At 45.4% G+C, this 20,996-nt stretch overlaps 1 pseudogene; it reads left to right on the top strand.

The window, feature by feature from the left end:
* The first annotated feature begins 4,180 nt into the window (after nucleotides 1-4,180).
* On the top strand, nucleotides 4,181-4,298 carry LOC124623366 (annotated as a pseudogene).
* Nucleotides 4,299-20,996: the final 16,698 nt, after the last annotated feature.

The following is a 20,996-nucleotide window of genomic DNA, read 5'->3' as shown; positions in this document are numbered from 1 at the left end:
CTGGAATTTCCAGAACCTGTAGCGTGGAAGGGTCCAGGTGTATAAGAATCTGTTCCAGAATAGAGAGTCAGCTACTTCGTGTGTGATGGCATCACGAACCATTGTATCACTCTAATATTTGTCACAGTCGCTTTTGAATCTATGCTGTCTAGTATGGCTTTGCAGCTCAGTCAGCCACTGGCAATATGTCTGTCCTTGTTGCTTACGCAACAAAAAAGTTTGTAACAGGCAGCCACCACATGAACCCAGCCCTCACAACACTTTGCAAGAGTGTGCGACAGGACCTCATATTCTACCAAGACATTGAGCGAAGTGGCAGAAAAACGAAAACGTAGTATCCTCATCTTGTCTTGTATCATAGGAAGCAGGGGAGAGAATGTTATTATTGGTGGCTGATACCCTCTTTCTACAACACAAATGCACACATGGATTAACACGGTTCTTTATTTACATGAACAGATAGCTGCTACTTAAGTTGAATAGAGTGCACGAGTTGTGGTACAAGCTCCTCAGTAATAGTCCTCTTGCTATTGTCGCAATTCTGGTCGCTATGTACTATCGTAGCCGCCGGACAGAGTGGCCGAGCGGTTCTAGGCGCTTCAGTCTGGAACCGTGAGACTGCTACAGTCGCAGGTTCGAATCCTGCCTCAGGCATGGATGTGTGTGATGTCCTTAGCGTAGTTAGGTTTAAGTAGTTCTCAGTTCTAGGGGGCTGATGACCTCAGATGTTAAGTCCCATAGTGCTCAGAGCCATTTGAACCATTTTTTACTATCGTAGTCTGTGAGTCAGTGCTGGCGCCCTCCGGTCAGCGGCTGCGGCCTACAGGCTCGTACACGCTGTCAAGAGGGCGTTGGCGGCGTGCTGCTTGTCGGTGTGTCTCTGGCCTCTCTTGTGACAGGCGCTCTTGATCCAGCGCCTATCATCGATCTTCGCGCTACATCTTTGCCGATCATTGTGCTGGCGCCAGCTTATGCCAGCACAAGAAGTTTGCTGGATAAGTGATATAAAGTTACTCCTACCCTAGCCAAGAAATAAGAATGTTTATCAGTTCCTTGTATATGATGCACTGCGATGCGTGCATTGAACTGTACGAGATACTGTGTGAGCCGTGCTCACTCTCAGCTATGCCTTTTCATGAACTTCACTGTATATCTGTGTTTGGTTTCCCTCCCTTGTTGTGGTTATGTCATGGTTCTTCTTCCTTCTACGTGTGGCAGCAGTGATATGTATCGATATTTGCACCATGTACCAACTTCGGTTTCGGGGATATGGTTTCTGGCCAGGGGGTCTACAGTGAGTCGGTCGGTTGCTACGGACCAGGGGAGTTATCTCCGCGCGGTGCTGGCGGTCCTTGCACAGAGTCAGAGTATGTGTGGGGGCTGTCCGATCACTATGAGCTTTGTGGTTCACCGACCCAGGACGTAAAAGTTGAGTAGTGGATTCAACTACCCAAGCTCTGGTACCATGTGCCGCGGAATTTGAATCCCCACCAGACGTCATGGACGTCGAAGACCGCTAGAGGTCTCTGCACCATCGCGCCGTAAGCTGTGGCGGCGCGCGCCTCTAGGCCCGCATCTGGTGTGAGGGTGCCACAGTAGAACACGTGGTTCTTGCGGCCAATAGCGGCGCCCCCGTTAGAGTATTTAAGCGCCTGGCTCTCGCTCAGCCATCCTCCCCCCCCCCACCCCCCGAGTCCTTTTGTACTCCCCTCCTCTGCCTTCCCCACTCCCTGGCACGTCTGCTCAGTACCCCTCACCCCTCTTATGGATCCTCATCTTCCATTGGCTCCTTTCCCCCTCCCCCTTCACTTTTCCTCTCCTTCCCCCCCTTTTTTCCCGTCATCTGACCAGTTCCCCCCCCCCCCCCTGCTCTCGGGTGTGGTATGTCATATTTGTGCCAACTTTTTAGTGCAGTGTTCAGTGTTGTGCGTCTTTCCACAGTGTTGCGAACAGAAATCATGCTGTCGCTGGGTGTGTATTTTATATCTCTTGCGAACAGAACCCAGACTGTCGCCGTGTTTTTTAATTGTCTGTCTATTATTTTTCTGCTTCCTGTGTATTTTATTAGCATCATCAACCCTGTGTTTTATGTTTTAAGCTCCAGAATTTTCTGCAATTTTACCTTTAAGTCACCGATTTTATCGCCAACTGTTATTATTTTTTATTATCTTCATCTTTTTAAAACAAATTCTGTAGGCTGAAGAGCGGCATAATAAGCTGCTGCCAGCCCGCCCCCTTTTTGGGGGAATCGAAACTTAATAAAGGAAAAAAAAAAAGAAAAAGCTCAGCCAGCCAGTCTAACCTTGCGTACGTTTCCGGACACATCGCCTCGCCTTAGACAGCTTATTTACTTTCTTGTTTTGTGTACGAGTGGACGTGGTTGTTATGTTTTCGTGTGAATCCATTGTTTCGATCTCGTAGTTGTCCGTTCCGTCCTTCGTTGGTCGTGTCCGTCCTCTCCCGTTGTGTTGTTGTTCGTGGGCCGCTCCGCGGGTCCGGCCGCGCTTTCCGTCACCTCAACCACGCGACCGTTCCGGTCGCCGTTACAACACAAGCCACATCCATTCATGTTGTGGTGTTTCGTTTCGGTGGTTCGCTATTGGAGAGGTTTTCCTGTGAGCAATTCCGAGTGTTTCTATTGCTGAAATTTAGCAGGCATGCTGTGCAATTAACTATACTGGTTGACTACAATTCGACTGCACCAGAGTAATTTTCTGCCTTGTGGCCGTTAGTGTTCCGGTTACCTGCCCTGGCCACTAACGTAATTTCAGGCAGTGTCCTTTCCTCACCAGTTGTCGCTGTCCAACATGGTGTGTAATTTTGACAGCTGATACATACTTCATTGTGGATTATCACGTTAGTAACATTTTGTGTTTGAGTTCTCGTGTACTGATTGATGGCAAACAAGTCGTTGTGTCAGTCGGTCCGTGGCTCTCCCCTGGTTGGGTTCCGATGGATCAAGTGTAGTTGGGCTCACCTAAGTAGATCGACCTCCCTGGAGGCTTCTGAGTGCCGTTGTCTTTATTGTCTTTCCCACCGGTGTTTAATTATCTGTTTTCAGCGACTTAAAATTTAAGGCTTATGGTTATATTTTTTAAAAAGGTTTTGGTAAATTAACTGTGGGCTCTAAGCCTTGCGACTTATTCTTAAAATTTTCCTTCAAGCTTAAACATTGCGGCCTTCTTCCTTTAAAAGATTATACTAAAATTTTTTAAAAATTTTGAAACTTAATTGTGGCTCCAGCCATTTGTATTGCACCTTGCATATGTTTGTTCTATCTACTTTGCCTTGAGGCTTTCCACCTAGATGTGTTATACGTTTTTTAAATTATTTTATTGCTATTTATACTGCATTTTTACCTTGTTGATTTTTAAGATTTCTTGGTTGGAGGCCTTTAGTCGTGAAAGAGTTGCATTTGGTTAAGTTTCGGCTATGTGCCGCTTTGGTTGTAAACGTGTTATTAAATTACAATTAGAAGGTGAAACTGATCACAACCTTATTTGACCCTTTCCACGATCCTAATTACCTGTTCTGCCCAGCGGGTTTAGTGGGCGTCTCACTGTGTCCAGTTTTCTTTCAGCTCGTCAAACTCACGAAATGGCGGCACATATGCAGGCAGTGCAGGTTGTACACGCAGTGGAGCTGCAGCTGTGTCTGGTGTTTTGCGCTAAGTCATCTGCGATTCATCACTTCAAGTAATTACACTATTTGTTGACTCTGAAACAGAGTAGTTGCTGTTAGATCAAATGCAGGCAGCGCATAAGGCACATGTGGTGGACTAGCCACAATCTATGAAGTAATGCAAAAGACAAACAATGAAAAGTACAGAGAAAGCAAAAACAGCTCGTAGAAATCGAGAAGGAGTGCAAAAGCAGCAACTGCGAAAACTAGAACATAAAGAGCACAAGCAAGGCATACACTGGGTAAGCAATAATAGCAAAACCAATCAAAGACGACAGAACAAGAAGAAGGAAACAAGATGACAGCCACATGTAGGTTCTAATACTTGTCGCCAGGTTGTTGTATATGACTTTGTATACGTCATACACAAAAGTGAGGAGAGCTGGGTTACAGAGTGGTGTGGCAGCTGTCGTCGTAAGAAAGCTAGACAGCAGCAGAAATGATTAGCGAACAAGTTCACATACTAAACAGAAGATTTAATTGATGGTATTACTCCACAGGCAACGGCCTTGCCGCAGTGGAAACACCGGTTCCCATCAGATCACCGAAGTTAAGCGCTGTCGGGCGTGGTCGGCACTTGGATGGGTGACCATCCGGGCCGCCATGAGCTATTGCCATTTTTCGGGCTGTACTCAGCCTCGTGATGCCAATTGAGGAGCTACTCGACCGAATAGTAGCGGCTCCGGTCAACGAAAACCATCATAGCCGGCCGAAGTGGCTGTGCGGTTCTAGGCGCTGCAGTCTGGAACCGCGAGACCGCTACGGTCGCAGGTTCGAATCCTGCCTCGAGCATGGATGTGTGTGATGTCCTTAGGTTAGTTAGGTTTAACTAGGTCTAAGTTCTAGGGGACTAATGACCTGAGAAGTTGAGTCCCATAGTGCTCAGAGCCATTTGAACCATTTGAAAACCATCATAACGACCGGGAGAGCGGTGTGCTGACCACACGCCCCTCCTATCCGCATCCTCATCTGAGGATGACACGGCGGTCGGATGGTCCCGATGGGCCACTTGTGGCCTGAAGACGGAGTGCTTTTATTACTCCAGACATATGAAGAAACACTACAAATAAGCAGCAAGAAACAGATTCCAGTTACTAGAACGTCAATAAGAAAAGACTCACTGTACTAGCACAAACGGTGGTGTCAATGCGATGAGGTTCCAAGCGCAAGTGGGCTGAGCGGCTGACGCCAGCTGTCCTATAATGTTGCGGTAGAGGACGCTCATAGTACAGAGCCACTGGATTTATGGCTCAACAGGCATGCAGTACTGGGTCCCCACTTCCCGTGTCAACATTGTCAGCATCAGACAGAAACTTGCCATTCCATTAACAACCTTGATACGCCACGAAGTGGTATCGATACGAGATACCAAGCTTTCTCTGCCAAGTAGACCACACAGGCTCAGTAACAATATAATCTGGTGACTGGTGGCAAGGGCAGAGGGCCGGCGTCGGTGGCCGAGCGGTTCTAGGCGCTTCATTCTGGAACTGCGCGACTGTTACGGTCGCATGTTCGAATTCTGCCTCGGGCATGGACGTGTGTGATGTCCTTAAGTTAGTTAGTTTTAAGTAGTTCTAAGTTCTAGGGGACTGATGACCTCAGCTGTTAAGTCCCATAGTGCTCAGAGCCATTTGAACCATTTTTTGACCCAGAGCAGAGGCAACAACTCATTCTCGTGCTCGTGCTTGCAGAAACAGGCATGGACGACGCAGTTTCTGCCGACAGCGGCCCTGTCTTCTTGGAATGCAGCATCACCCCTGGGGAACAAACATTATACCATGAGGTGTACTTGATCAGCCAGCCAGCACATGATGTTTATCCACTTTCCCTGTACGCGGCGTAGCTCTTCGATACGGTGCCTCTTGAAATAGCAAACATTTCATCCCCCTTGGTTACGTAAGCTCTGTTCCGTATCGTGCGTGGGTTTTGTCTGGGATTGATTGACAGTGCTTCGCCGGCCGCGGTGGCCGTGCGGTTCTGGCGCTGCAGTACGGAACCGCGGGACTGCTACGGTCGCAGGTTCGAATCCTGCCTCGGGCATGGGTGTGTGTGATGTCCTTAGATTAGTTAGGTTTAAGTAGTTCCAAGTTCTAGGGGACTTATGACCTAAGATGTTGAGTCCCATAGTGCTCAGAGCCATTTGAACCATTTGACAGTGGTTCGTGCTACAGGCAATTCAGTCTGTTCACCGAACTGAGAGCGAGACTTGTTTGTCTGACGTAAATTCGCTGTTATAGGTGTAGGAGATGTGAGGAGGAGAAGGTGAATATGCATTCGGAGGTAATCATTAACACTAAATTTCATTCCGAATCTTAGCACAAATTTATCTTCCCAGCTGATGTACCTCCTTGTTAAAGTCCTTGCACAAAAGACGATGACTATCTGTCGTTCTTCGGTCTACCAACTGAGACCCACGTCTGAATATAAAATCAACAGAGCCTTGCAGCCCAGAAACTTCAACCTAACACTCTGCGTCTACCAGAGACCGCTTCTCACAAGCATCTATCTCTACTGAAGCTGTCTGCTTCTTACCCCCATTCCTAGCATTTTGTTCCCCTTTCCTCTTAGATCGCCCCAGTACCTCACACGGCGTAGCGTCTAAGGCTTCATATCGTCTATTTGCTATATTACGGGTGGCAGAACGCACCGGCACTAAGTAGCAGGCGCCGCTTAACTCTGCCGCCGTAGCCGACCGTTGCGTTTGTTTGGCTGCGCGCGCCACGGCATATGTCTCACTACCTTCTCAATTACTGGTTCCCTATCAATTCCTTCTGCTCGTATGACTGCAGTCTGCTTTCTTCACACATCCTTAGGCAGATCTTGCGTACTGTTCGTCAGTCTGGGCCACAGGTAGAGATCCAACAAAGGGCGACACGTTTCGTCACTGACTCAAGTAGGAATCTCTGCCGCGTTACGGAAGTGTTCGTACAGCTCCGCTGTAAGAGAGGCTTTGTGCACCACTGAAAGTTTTTCTGCTCCACGAGCGTACGACCCAAAAAGAGTAAGACAACATTTTACTCCTTCCCAAGTACATATCGCGTAATGACCTGGACAAGAAAATTGTTGTTGTTCCTACATCACATCCAACAATGAAATACGAGACGATGAAAATGATAGAGGTGTCAGTTGAATTCTCCGCCACGTATTGGAAGGTGGCTGGTGAATTATAATTGCGGAGGCAGAAGAAAAACGATAATTAGTGTTTAAAATTAACATTTGTAGTATCTCGAGCACTTCGTGATCTGCTTGCTAAGACGACTATTTGCAAGCCATTCTTGCAAAAAGGCAAAGAATATACTTATTTGATTTTTATTAACTGGAAAAAAGGCACATAAGTATCGAAAACTGCAAGGAGGTAGTTTGTTAAATTAATGTACGTGTGTGTGGTACTTTCACCCATCAGAAATTAAAGGACTATCTGTACCAGGTTCAGAAATATTACGACGGTACCACATCGTTGATTTTGTTTCCATAAGAGGTTGTCTAAAACTGATTGCAGTTGCTCTTTAGAAAATTTATACCTTTCTCTTCGAGAGCAGGAGTAAATAATTCGTCACAAACCAAGTTTGAGAAACACTGATGCTGGGTGACTCAGCTACCTGTACTGATGTAGTTTAATGCAGTCCCCAGTGTTATACCTGCCCTTCAAAACTCACACAAGAGGTTTTCATATTATCTCGCTCGGTACTTGCGAACTGTTAGTTTTACAGAAAAAAAGAAGAGGACCTTTTTGCAGGAACTTAACGTACAAAGATGACCTTAAAACGGACATCCACGCCAGCACTCATCCCTCAGCAGTCAGGATTTCTGGTATGTTGTGGGTGGCACTCCCTCCTACCACCGTATAAAAATTTCCGACTACGCGAACTATTCCCAATGTTCGACCTTTCTTGGTCTCTATTCAAAAATGTTCAAATGTATGTGAATTCCTAAGGGACCAAACTGCTTATGTCATCGGTCCCTAGACTTACACACCACTTAAGCTAGCTTATGCTAAGAACAACACACACACACACTCATGCCCGAGGGAGGACTCGAACCTCCGGCGGGAGACGCCGGTCGGTCCATGACATGACACCTCAAACCGCACGGCCACTCCGCTCGGCTCTTTATTGATTTGGCTATTACACCACCAGCATAGTCGGCTATAGCGTTACCGTTATTAATTTAACCATGCCCGTGACGGTAATAGAAGAAAAACGACTTTTCTAAATCTTACGCTAAAAGTAACTACGTTGACAATTCGATCCAAACTTAACTCTTACAAGCATAGTTTCATAGTCAGAAGGTCTGTCGAATACAACGATGTAATTGTTTTTTTATGCTGTTAACATTCACAAAATCGTCAGGTAAAATTTGCTCGAACGTCAATTTTACAATTTGTAAGAGCTCCATTATGCCGGTGGCGTAATAATAATGTCAGTGAAGACCAAAAGAGGTCAAATGTGGGGAATAATTCGCGCAGTCGCAAATGTTTGTATAGTAACATGAGGGAGTGTCATGAACAACATGGCTAGGGGCTGACTGTGGGAGTGGAGGTGTTCGAAGATCACTTTTGTACGTTTTTCTTGAAGAACACGAAAACTACGGCCTTTAGCGAAAACGTATCAAGTAAATAATGTAACTGTATTATATTCCCTACGAAAAGGTCCTGTTCGTTTTATCTATAGGACTAATGCGAAAACCTGGGGCGTGTTTTATCAATGCCATATGTAACATTACGGATTGCATGAAACGACATCATAGTGTGTCCCGTTTGATGAGTATACGGGAATATCTTCTCCTCCTCTGGCGCCCTGTGAAAATTACATTCAACCCAGTCCTGTGGATTAAGACAGGGCGGCCCGCAAGAATCAGTACCAAATAATCGTTATTTATACATTTTAATTGCAGTGACCAAATAAGTGAGTATGTAAAGGTTAATTTAAAAATATATAACTGCAAATGATTTAAAAAAGGTGGGAGAGTCTAAAAGAGTAATTTTACTATCAAAGGATGGTATTTGTGAGATCTTAATGATAAACTTAATTAATAAAATCGTCGTCACACAGAGGAAGTCTTGTAAAACATCGTTCAGAAGACGCCATCCATTTACAATATTCGCTGCACTACCCGAGCCCTATATTAATTTTTTTATGCGTTCGTACACCAACATACATGGCAATGTTTGTTGATGGAAAGCGCTCGTGTTTACCGTTAACATATTGCCCTCCGTATTCCATCATAATGAGGTCCACAAATTTTTGTGTATCAACAGTTTTCATATGACAGTGATGTTTACTTTGCATTTCATATTAATTTTTGAGAATTTGTTTATACAAACAGAACCCCCCAGTTACATGCATCCTTCTCCACTTGTTTCGAGATTACCTCATGGATTAGTAATATATTTCATTGCGTAACTTTCCAAGTATCTTTTCACGTGAGTAGAGCACACTTGTCAATAGTAGCATTAAGATGGAACGAAGAAGAAAAAGTCACTTCACAACAGTCACTACGTCTTTCACATTGAGGAATCCACTGACAGTTCACACCTAATTCGCCAGCCACTGATCAGCTTTCTGGACAAGAGACTGTGCGTCTAGCCTCCTTTTCTCACTTTCACTTTAACTGAGTAGGTAAGGAGCGATCCTTAACTGAATAGACCACTCCTGGATTGGGTATGTGCCTGAGATACAATGCGGAAGGAGATCAGTTTGGTAAGGGAAACGTCGTTCTGTTCAGCAGACAACTCCTGTACTTTAGCCGACGTATTATACACTCCTGGAAATTGAAATAAGAACACCGTGAATTCATTGTCCCAGGAAGGGGAAACTTTATTGACACATTCCTGGGGTCAGATACATCACATGATCACACTGACAGAACCACAGGCACATAGACACAGGCAACAGAGCATGCACAATGTCGGCACTAGTACAGTGTATATCCACCTTTCGCAGCAATGCAGGCTGCTATTCTCCCATGGAGACGATCGTAGAGATGCTGGATGTAGTCCTGTGGAACCGCTTGCCATGCCATTTCCACCTGGCGCCTCAGTTGGACCAGCGTTCGTGCTGGACGTGCAGACCGCGTGAGACGACGCTTCATCCAGTCCCAAACATGCTCAATGGGGGACAGATCCGGAGATCTTGCTGGCCAGGGTAGTTGACTTACACCTTCTAGAGCACGTTGGGTGGCTCGGGATACATGCGGACGTGCATTGTCCTGTTGGAACAGCAAGTTCCCTTGCCGGTCTAGGAATGGTAGAACGATGGGTTCGATGACGGTTTGGATGTACCGTGCACTATTCAGTGTCCCCTCGACGATCACCAGTGGTGTACGGCCAGTGTAGGAGATTGCTCCCCACACCATGATGCCGGGTGTTGGCCCTGTGTGCCTCGGTCGTATGCAGTCCTGATTGTGGCGCTCACCTGCACGGCGCCAAACACGCATACGACCATCATTGGCACCAAGGCAGAAGCGACTCTCATCGCTGAAGACGACACGTCTCCATTCGTCCCTCCATTCACGCCTGTCGCGACACCACTGGAGGCGGGCTGCACGATGTTGGGGCGTGAGCGGAAGACGGCCCAACGGTGTGCGGGACCGTAGCCCAGCTTCATGGAGACGGTTGCGAATGGTCCTCGCCGATACCCCAGGAGCAACAGTGTCCCTAATTTGCTGGGAAGTGGCGGGGCGGTCCCCTACGGCACTGCGTAGGATCCTACGGTCTTGGCGTGCATCCGTGCGTCGCTGCGGTCCGGTCCCAGGTCGACGGGCACGTGCACCTTCCGCCGACCACTGGCGACAACATCGATGTACTGTGGAGACCTCACGCCCCACGTGTTGAGCAATTCGGCGGTACGTCCACCCGGCCTCCCACATGCCCACCATACGCCCTCGCTCAAAGTCCGTCAACTGCACATACGGTTCACGTCCACGCTGTCACGGCATGCTACCAGTGTTAAAGACTGCGATGGAGCTCCGTATGCCACGGCAAACTGGCTGACACTGACGGCGGCGGTGCACAAATGCTGCGCAGCTAGCGCCATTCGACGGCCAACACCACCGTTCCTGGTGTGTCCGCTGTGCCGTGCGTGTGATCATTGCTTGTACAGCCCTCTCGCAGTGTCCGGAGCAAGTATGGTGGGTCTGACACACCGGTGTCAATGTGTTCTTTTTTCCATTTCCAGGAGTGTAGTAGGATCACGAGAGCTCGTGGGTTTACTGACCTCATAGCAAGTCACGATGACGTCGCAGGGCAATAGGAACATAAAACCAGATGGTCGTCCGTCGTGGACTCACAGAGGTAGTGAGCGTGTGACAACAGGTTTATTTATCGGAATTATTATCACAGTCGAAGGCGTCGCATCGCTCTAATCAGAGTCCCAATGGGGCGTGCCGGCCCTGATTAGCGCAGTTTATCCGATTCATCTTTGAGGGAAGACGATCTTGGCGGCAGTATGTCACTGACAACATGTTTCACCAGATGGAACGACATTATCTCAAGTTCCACAGCGTGTTACCCAAGTTCTATTTTAGCGTGATACTTATACAGGAAAGCTAGTTCTAAGATTACACAGTAGCCTTCATCTACATGGAGCAAAACTTACATATTTTCACTTGGAAATTTAACATCGCTCATCCTAGCGACCACACGTCTTTGTCAACTCCGCGTAACCTATAAGCCTATCGCGGAGAGCTTAACCGTCTCTGGCGTGTGAACTCCAGACTTGCCACAGACATGTGAGCATCTCTGTCTGACAAAAAATCAATGTTTCCTATCGTCTGCCACGCCAATCAAGCAACGTTCTGCCTCTGCATACATTTTTGCAGCATTATAACTAATTGCGTGATAATGCGACAGACACCCTCTACATTTCTTCCTTCAGAAGAACCCTATTTATTATGTTACTCTTCGTTAAGTATAACAATAATTCTCTGTATCCTATTCACGAACTTTGGTCAGATTCGTTCTGACTCTTTGTCACTCCACTAACTGCTCATAATAATATCTGCAGCTACACTACCTTCTATATCGCTGTACCAGGCCTCTCCTTAATTCATGGAATGATTGAGCGTTCCTTGGGTACATTACAAAAGTTTTCACGTCTCCTGCCAAGCGTAAATTGGTCATTTGCTGCTTCTGCTTATCTTTTCAAAATCCCAGGTTTGTAGCTGTCAACAGGTTATCTATAAACGCCAAAATATTCTTTACCGTCTTACCTGAAAAAAGATCGACTAGGATGGTGGCAGTACAATTTTATGCAAGGCAATGTTATCCTGTCTCCGTTGAGCTAGGTAAAAATCTTCCTAAACCCAAGATCGCATAAATCTTCATTTTCAACAACCGGATTAGCCGGCCGTTGTGGCCGAGCGGTTCTAGGCGCTTCAGTCCGGAACCGCGCTACTGCTACGGTCGCAGGTTCGAATCCTGCCTCGGGCATGGATGAGCGTGATGTACTTAGGTTAGGTTTAAGTAGTTCTAAGTCTAGGGGACTGATGACCTCAGATGTTAAGTCTCATAGTGCTCAGAGCCATTTTGAGCCATACCGTATAATAAGAGACGGGACTGATCCACCACGGTACACAAAACACGTCAGAACACTGTTGGAGAAGCAACGAAAAAAGCATCCCAAATTCAGAAGAACGCAAAATCCCCAAGACTGGCTAAGTTTCACGGAAGCTCGAAATTTAGTGCGGAACGTAAATGCGAGATGCTTTTAATAGTTTCCACAATGAAATATTGTCTCAAAATATGGTAGAAAACCCAAAGAGATTCTGGTCGTATGTAAAGTACACCAGTGGCAAAAAACAGTCAATACCGTCACTGCGCGATAGCGATGGAAATGTTACCGATGATGGTGCCACTAAAGCGGAGTTATTAAATACAGTTTTCCGTAATTCCGTCACTAAAGAAGACGAAGTAAATATTCCAGAATTCGAAACCAGAACAGCTGTTAGCATGAGTGACATAAAAGTAGATATCTTAGGTTCAAATGGTTCAAATGGCTCTGAGCACTATGGGACGTAACATCTATGGTCATCAGTTCCCTAGAACTTAGAACTACTTAAACCTAAATAACCTAAGGACAGCACACAACATCCAGCCATCACGAGGCAGAGAAAATCCCTGACCCCGCCGGGAATCGAACCCGGGAACCCGGGCGCGGGAAGCGAGAACGCTACCGCACGACCACGAGATGCGGGCAGATATCTTAGGTGTTGCGAAACAACTCAGATCACTTAAGAAACTCAAGTCTTCCGGTCCAGATGGTATACCAATCAGATTCCTCTCAGAGTATGCAGACACAATAGCGCATATCTTAGCAATCATATGTAACCGCTCACTTGACGAAAGGTCTGTTCCTAAAGACTGGAAAGTAGCACAGGTCACACCAATATTCAAGAAAGAAAATAGTAACCCATTGAATTACAGACCCATATCACTGACGTCAATTTGCAGTAGGATTTTGGAGCATATACTGTACTCGAACATTATGAATCACCATGAAGAAAATGACTTATTGATAGACAACCAACACGGATTCAGAAATTTTTTTTCTTAAATCTCTCATTCTCTCTCATGATGACAGAGAATGGCCTAACGAAAGAGTTTATGCTCCTTTCAGCCATTGGCTTAGTTACTCTGTTTTGACTAGATTTATCTGTAAATGTGAGATTTTACTTTCTATTTTTTTCTGGTTTCGATTTTGATTCTGATTTGCTTTAGGTTTTGCGAAGGGTATAACATATTCCCGGCCTTAACCTTACAGGTAGGAAAATCATAATCCACCGTCCTTTTCATTTGCTAACCTTGAGGACAGACTGGATGTTGTAGAGCTACGCTGATTCCAAGCAGTCTGGGACTGGCAATAAGACGACACATCGACCTACCAAGTAATAGAAACAATCATGCAATTTCGTTTGCAAAAAGTCTCCTAAAGAAATAATCTCATTTTGGTAAATAACAGAAGGAAGTCTTTAAGCTGTATATTGGTTATAAATACAAATACTTGCTACAGTTTGAATGCACAGATGACAGTAAAATAATGTCGTTGGCTTCCTGTTAATGTGACAAATTGTGGGGTGTTGGCTTGATTAGGACCTCCCCCTCCCGTTTTAAGTCTAGGTTTATATATGGAATATGCGAGTTTACGCGATTTCTTTATATTTTAGTATCACGTTTTCTCTTTGTCAGCCGGCCGGAGTGGCCAAGCGGTTCTAGGGGCTACAATCTGGAACCGCGAGACCGCTACGGTCGCAGGTTCGAATCCTACCTCGTGCATGGATGTGTGTGATGTCTGCGGATTAACGACGACGGCTGGTGTGCCGGCCAGCCTGGATGTGGTTTTTAGGAGGTTTTCCGCATCCTACTGGGTGAATACTGGGATGGTCCCCGCGACTCGCACTTGCAGACATTTGCAACACTTCACACTATTTCACGAATTACACTAGATGCAGACAGCTGGGGTATACTATTTCCGTCCTGGGGGGTATGGGGTGGCGGCAGAAAGGGCATCCGGTCACCCCATGGAATTAACCATGCCAAATCCGTCCTTAGCCCTGCCGACCCTGCGCACACTGCAGGATAAAGGCAATAGCAAAAGAAAGAAAGAAAGTCAATGAGTGATTAATATACTCCGATGAAATGATTTCTTAATTTCATTCCACAGTTTCCCTTGTATTTAGAATTACAGTAGTGTTTGTGATTTTCTTGGCAGTAGGTTCTTGGTAAAAGCTGTGGTCAATTGCTACTGATGTGCAAGAGGAACTGATAGCTGAGTTCCTGTCTGGCCCCTCGCCGGGGCTGACAGGCAGACTGGCGGCAGTGGGACCGGACGTCTTCATGGAAGGGTGGGTGCCAGCCAGTACGTGCAAACTACGGGTGTGTCTCACCAGCCGTGTTCTGCCGAGACGAGGGAGTCACCTTCTCATTAGGAACACGGAACGGCCAATGCAGAGAGGGACGGGACGTTACGAAACTACGCCTTCAGCGGCGGGATACGTGTGGATGTACGCAGCAAGATAACGCTGTTTGCTAGAAAGGCATGAGGCTAAGGAATATGGACAGCGGGGCTTACAGACCTGATAACAACTTTTCACGGTTCATGCAATCAGAGAAGCATTTAAAGATACACACATCAAAACAAGTTTAGCATCACCCCGGTTCCCAGAACTCCTGAAGACAGACGTTGACTGTGGATGTTGTATCACTGCACAGTCCCTTTGACTGTTCACTAACCCCCCCAAAGATGTAATAAACCATGCATAAGCAGCGCCTATTAGACGGAGGGGGTCCAACAGCCAATCAGTTCCAGTCATTTAACCAGATAGGAGGTACACGGCTCGTGTTGTCTGTAGTTCAACCATGCCTACACGATCAATACCGCGGTTCGATCGCGTCTGCATTGTTACTTTGTGCCAGGAAGGGCTCTCAACAAGGCAAGTGTCCAGGAATCTCGGAGTGAACCAAACCGATGTTGTTCGGATATGAGATACAGAGAGACAGGAACTGTCGATCATATGCCTCTCTCAGGCCGCCCAAGAGCTACTACTGCAGTGTATAACCGCTACCTACTGATTATGGCTCGGAACCCTGACAGCAACGCCACCATGTTGAACAATGCCTTTCGTGCAGCCACAGGACATCGTGTTACGACTCAAACTGTGCGCAATAGGTTGCATGATGCGCAACTTCATTCTCGACGTCCATGGCAACCACAACACCATGCAGCGCGGTACAAATGGCCCCAACAACATACAGAATGGACCGCTCAGGATGGGCATCGCGTTTTCTTCACCGATGAGTGTTGTATATGCCTTCAACCGGACAATAGTTGGGTTTGGAGGCAACCTGGTGGCATTATGTGGGGCCGAAGTACGCCGCTAGTGGTCGTGGAAGGCGCCGTAGCAGCTGTATGATACGTGAAAGTCATCCTTTGACCGATATTGCAACTATATCGCCAGCTTATTGGCGAGGCATTGGTCTTCATAGACCGCAATTCGCGCCCCCATCGTGAACATCTTGTGAGTTTCCTTCAGGGTAACGACATCGCTCGACTAGAGGGCGAACACATTCTCCAGACATGAACCCTAACGAACACGCCTGGGATGGATGGAAAAGGGCCGTCTCTGGACGACGTGACCCACCAACTACTCTCAGAGATCTACGCCGAACTGCCGTTGAGGAGTGGGACAATCTGGACCAACAGTACCTCGATGAACTTGTGGTTAGTATACCACGACGAATTCAGGCATGCATCAGTGCAAGAAGACGTGTTACTGGGTATGAGAGGTACTGGTTATACAGCAATCTGGACTACTACCTCTGAACTCGCTGTATGGTGGCACATCATGCAATGTGTGGTTTTCATGAATAATAGAAAAGGCGGAAATGATGTTTATGTTGATCTCTATTCCAATTTTCTGTACAGGTTCCAAAACTCTCGGAACTGAGGTGATGCAAAACTTTTTTTGATGTGTGTACGTGTTTGGTTTTTGGCTCAATTTTTGTGGCACAGGAAATCGATGGGGGCACATTGAAATGGAGGGGCATAGGGCTGGAGGGGTGACTTTGGGCCACACTGTGGTATGGGAAAGGCAGAGTTCGATTGATTCCTCTACGCTGGAAACGGTGGTGGGCGGTTAAACATGATTGTAAATTGCTTTCATTAGCAGGTGCTTATTGTATCTGTCCAACGACTGGCCATGGGGGTGGAAAGAGTGCACTGCTCTGAATTCAAGTGGAAAGCCACGGAGAGCAGAATATGATCACTTTGGGAACTCCCTGCGTTTGGACGTCGTAGGGAGAAAACGTTGTGAGTAATCTGGCTCCCAAAGATCAATTGCTAATTTTCTTGAAGTTAGAAAATTTCAGTAAGCTGTAGCGTGCCTCGATTAGAGTGAACCGTTTGCCATTTTGCACCGAGTAGCACTGCAGATATCATCCGGTGGCATCGATGGCTTCTGGCGCAGACCACAGTTGCAGCCTATCTGCATCTGCTACTGGCGGACGCGGTGGCTGCAAGTTCTGCAATAGTGTCGTGCCGCTTGTTACCGTAACCACCGAACCAGCTATGGTAAGGATACTGGAGGGAGGAGGCATAAGATTCAAGTTAGATAACGTGGTGATTGAATGAAGAGTGATTTTTGCACGCTGGAGAACAGGGCCTAGGCAGGTAGATGTGATATTCATTTCCTTGTTTTATTTGAGCCAAGTGGTCACTCATTTGATCGGTTAAATTTGTAAGATCGAGAGAAAATTAACTGCACTGGTTTCTTCCTTAATTCAATCCCGGTCTTTCCTCCAGTGACTATGAGCAACTGCCAGTTTATGTTTTTATCCTTCGTTATTAAATTTATTTCTTCTCTTACTTTCAAGATAGATTTTCTTTCAAGGATATGGAATGCTTGTGACAACGCTGATAATATGTCATTTTATCAATAAATTGATGTTTCTGGATTACAGTTTTTCCTCTAGTAATTTATGGGGTCCCTTAGATAATCATACCTATTACGTACCTACCCACTACAAGTTGGTTTTTGCAACCACTATGAATTACTAATTAATTGTCAATTAACAACTTCCTAGCGTTTCATTATGTATAGAAGTTTTGTGTCCTTCAAGTTCATGGGGGCCCCGGCATCACGGGATCCAGAGTGTGAGGGATTAACGCAAACAAATGTGTCACATCAAGCCCAAAGAAGGTTAACGCTAGCAAAGTATGCAAGACAGCAAGAATCTTCTAGCCGACGATGAGTGTTGTGATGGTTTCCCCCCGCAATCACTGCTTTCACGTCACTACAACCAGTGAGGCGACTTTTCACTTAATTCCACTAAAGTTTGCTGCGAAAATTATTGATGGTTGTCAAATGAATGATGGATCGCTGTAACTGATCAGTTTCTAAAATATGTGTATAACAGTGTATGACAGAATTTTCAGTCGATCTGGATATAAAATTTGCATAAACAAAAGTTTAACTGATATATATCGCATATTCATTTTTATTGGAATGAAATGGGCGATCGCCTATTGATTTTGAGTCACACTGAATTCAAACCTCACATTTTAATCAATTGCAGGTATTGTACCTTCCATAACGCTGTCTGTATACGTATGAATGACCTTTCAAAGGCCGGCCGCGGTGGTCTCGCGGTTCTAGGCGCGCAGTCCTGAACCGCGCGACTGCTACGGTCGCAGGTTCGAATCCTGCCTCGGGCATGGATGTGTGTGATGTCCTTAGGTTAGTTAGGTTTAAGTAGTTCTAAGTTCTAGGGGACTGATGACCACAGCTGTTAAGTCCCATAGCGCTCAGAGCCATTTGAACCTTTTTTTTTTTTTTTTTTGACCTTTCAAATGGAGCCCTTCTTTAAGTATACGGACACGTTTCTTAGCAGTCCCTCTTAAGGGTTATTCTTCGAACTCGAACGCTTTGTACTCACGATAAAACATCTTCCACACTGACGATTAATATTTAACGTCTTCTAAGGAAACTTTTCGTATACGCGACAAGTCACCAATCTGTGTCCGAACACGCCATTACCATCTCTCTCTCTCTCTTACCTCCACTCTACTATGTTGTCCATTAAATATCTACGCTCACTTTACATTCCACAACGACAGTTACTTATTAATGTCTTTTACGGTAACTTTTCATGCATTTCGTGAGTCGTGCCACCAACCAGTTCTACAAACGTCATGACACAACTGTCTTTAACTGTCTCCATCTCCAAGTTCCTTTTATTTTACATTGATATTTGTTTCTCTTGGAAATCACAAAGCATTCAGAGTGATTCCGTGATGATGTTATAAGCTTCCAAAGACGATGGAGAAGAGTAAACCATCTATTTAAGGCAAGTGATCCTAGTCTGGAGACCACCGTGTCGAGAGTTATAAGTAAAAATCTTACTGTTGTCTCTGCCAGTGAATATCTTCTACAGCAAACTCTTTGCTTCCATATTTTGAGAGGACCAAAACAAGAACAACTTTTCTAATAAACATGGGCTCTAAAATGCATACCTTAAGGGCTATCAACGTTTGTTCAGTAGAGGAGGCGTGTTTTACAGTAGATGAACAAGTGCTTATTACTCTAAGGGATGTTCTTCAGAAATCATGTTTACCGGACTGTTCCTCATTTTTTGGTCCGTATGGAAAGCAAAGAACTTGCAATAGAAGAGGCTCTCCTCCATACGAATCAAAATGATTTTCGCTTATACCTTTCGGCTTGGTCGTTTCCCGACCAGGGTCCCTTATCTCAGATTGATAGATATGAAAATAGCAACTGCTCTCGAAAGAACAGATACTATTGATGACCGTGCAGCTTCTCTAGAATAAATGGTAATTAATTGAAACCCTCAGCTGCCGACAGGTGTTGTTGACATACCTCGATAGGGACAGCAGATAATGTGTGCCCCGACCGGGACTCGAACACGGGATCTTGAGGTACGTCAACAACACCTGTCGGCAGCTGAGGGTTTCAATTACTTATCATTTATTCTAGAGAAACTGCACGGTCATTAATGGTATCTGTTCTTTCGAGAACAATTACTATCTTCATATATATAGTTAAAGGCTACCCAGCTATTGACTTTCGTCTGTCCGAATGCGCACAGGTTGCCCGATCTCTTACGGGAATCGTCACCTTAGTTGGCGCGAGTAATGAGTGGATGGGCAAATATCTATTAGGTACATTACTTATGTAGATTGTGGAGAGTTGGGCATGTGGGTCTGACTGGAAGCGTGCAAGGGATAAGTCCCTGCAGTCGCGCTATTTACTCGTATTTGTGTCCTCGGTGGCACAGATGGATAGAGCTTCTGCCCTGTAAGCAGGAGATCCTGGCTTCGAGTCCTGGTCGGGGCACACATTTTCAGCTGTCCCTATCGAGTTATATCAACAACACCTCTCGGCAGCTGAGCGTTTCAATTAATTATCAGATTGATAGACTTATCCTTCTCCATCATCCATGAAAGTCTTTTACATAATTACTATATCACCCTGTAGAGACATACAACATTTAAAATTTACATATCACAAACAACATAAATAATATACTCTAAGTCAAACAAACAAAAAGAAAAGAAATAGAAAAAGAACCACGAAAGAATCATGTGAATGGGACAAAAATCGGTACATGTACAGACAAACAGATGATTATCATTTCAGAAATATTTGACAATTTATTCAAGAGAAAGGTCCTCGGTCCACATTGTATATCGTTGCATATCAGAGTATGCTGATAAAATATCTCCATACTTATCAATTATATACAACCACTCGCTCACAGAAAGATCGTACCTAGACTGGAAAATTCCTCAAGTCACATCAATACCCAAAAAAGGAAGTAGGAATAATCCGCTGAATTACAGGCGTATATCACTAACGTCGATTTGCAGTAGGGTTTTGAAACATATACTGTATTCGAACATTGTGAAGTACCTCAAAGAAAACGATTTATTGACACATAGTCAGCACGGTTTCAGAAAGTATCGTCCTTGTGAAACACAAATAGCTCTTTATGCTCATGAAGTAACAAGTGCTATCGACGGGGGATGTCAAATTGATTCCATATTTTTAGATTTCCAGAAGGCTTTCGACACCGTTCCTCATAACCAAACTGCGTGCCTACGGAGTATCGTCTCACTTGTGCGACTGGATTCGTGATTTCCTGTCAGAAAGGTCACAGTTCATAGTAATAGACGCAAAGTCATCGAGTACAACAGAAGTAATATCCGGCGTTCCCCAAGAAAGTGTTATAGGCCCTCTATTGTTCCCGTTCTATATTAACGACATAGGAGACAATCTGAGCAACCGATTGTTTGCTGATGATGCTGTCATTTACCGTCTTGTAAAGTCATCAGATGATCAAAACGACTTGCAAACTAATTTAAATATCTCTATGGTGCGAAAAGTGGCAATTGACCCTGAATAAGGAAAAGTGTGAAGTTATCCACATGAGTACTAAAAGAAATCAGCTAAATTTCGATTACGCGATAAGTCACACAAATCTAAAGGCTATAAATTCAACTAAATACTTAGGGATTACAATTACAAACAACGTAAATTGGAACGATCACATAGATAATATTGTGGAATTGGAGTGGCAATCATTAAAACAAAGGCGTTTTTCGGTGCGACTGGATCTTCTCCTGAAATTTCAGTCACCAGTTTTCTCCCCAGATTGCGAAAACATTCTGTTGTACACCCACCTACATAGGGAGAAATGATCATCACGATAAAATAAGAGAAATCAGGGCTCGGACGGAAAAATTTAAGTGCTCGTTTTTCCCGCCTGCCGTTCGAGAGTGAAACGGTAGAGAGACAGCTTGAAG

This window comes from Schistocerca americana, chromosome 7 (assembly GCF_021461395.2).
Source record: "Schistocerca americana isolate TAMUIC-IGC-003095 chromosome 7, iqSchAmer2.1, whole genome shotgun sequence".
Classification (NCBI taxonomy): Eukaryota; Metazoa; Arthropoda; class Insecta; order Orthoptera; family Acrididae; genus Schistocerca; species Schistocerca americana.
The sequence above is the reverse complement of the archived record's forward strand: the minus strand, read 5'-3'. Positions and strand labels throughout refer to the sequence as shown.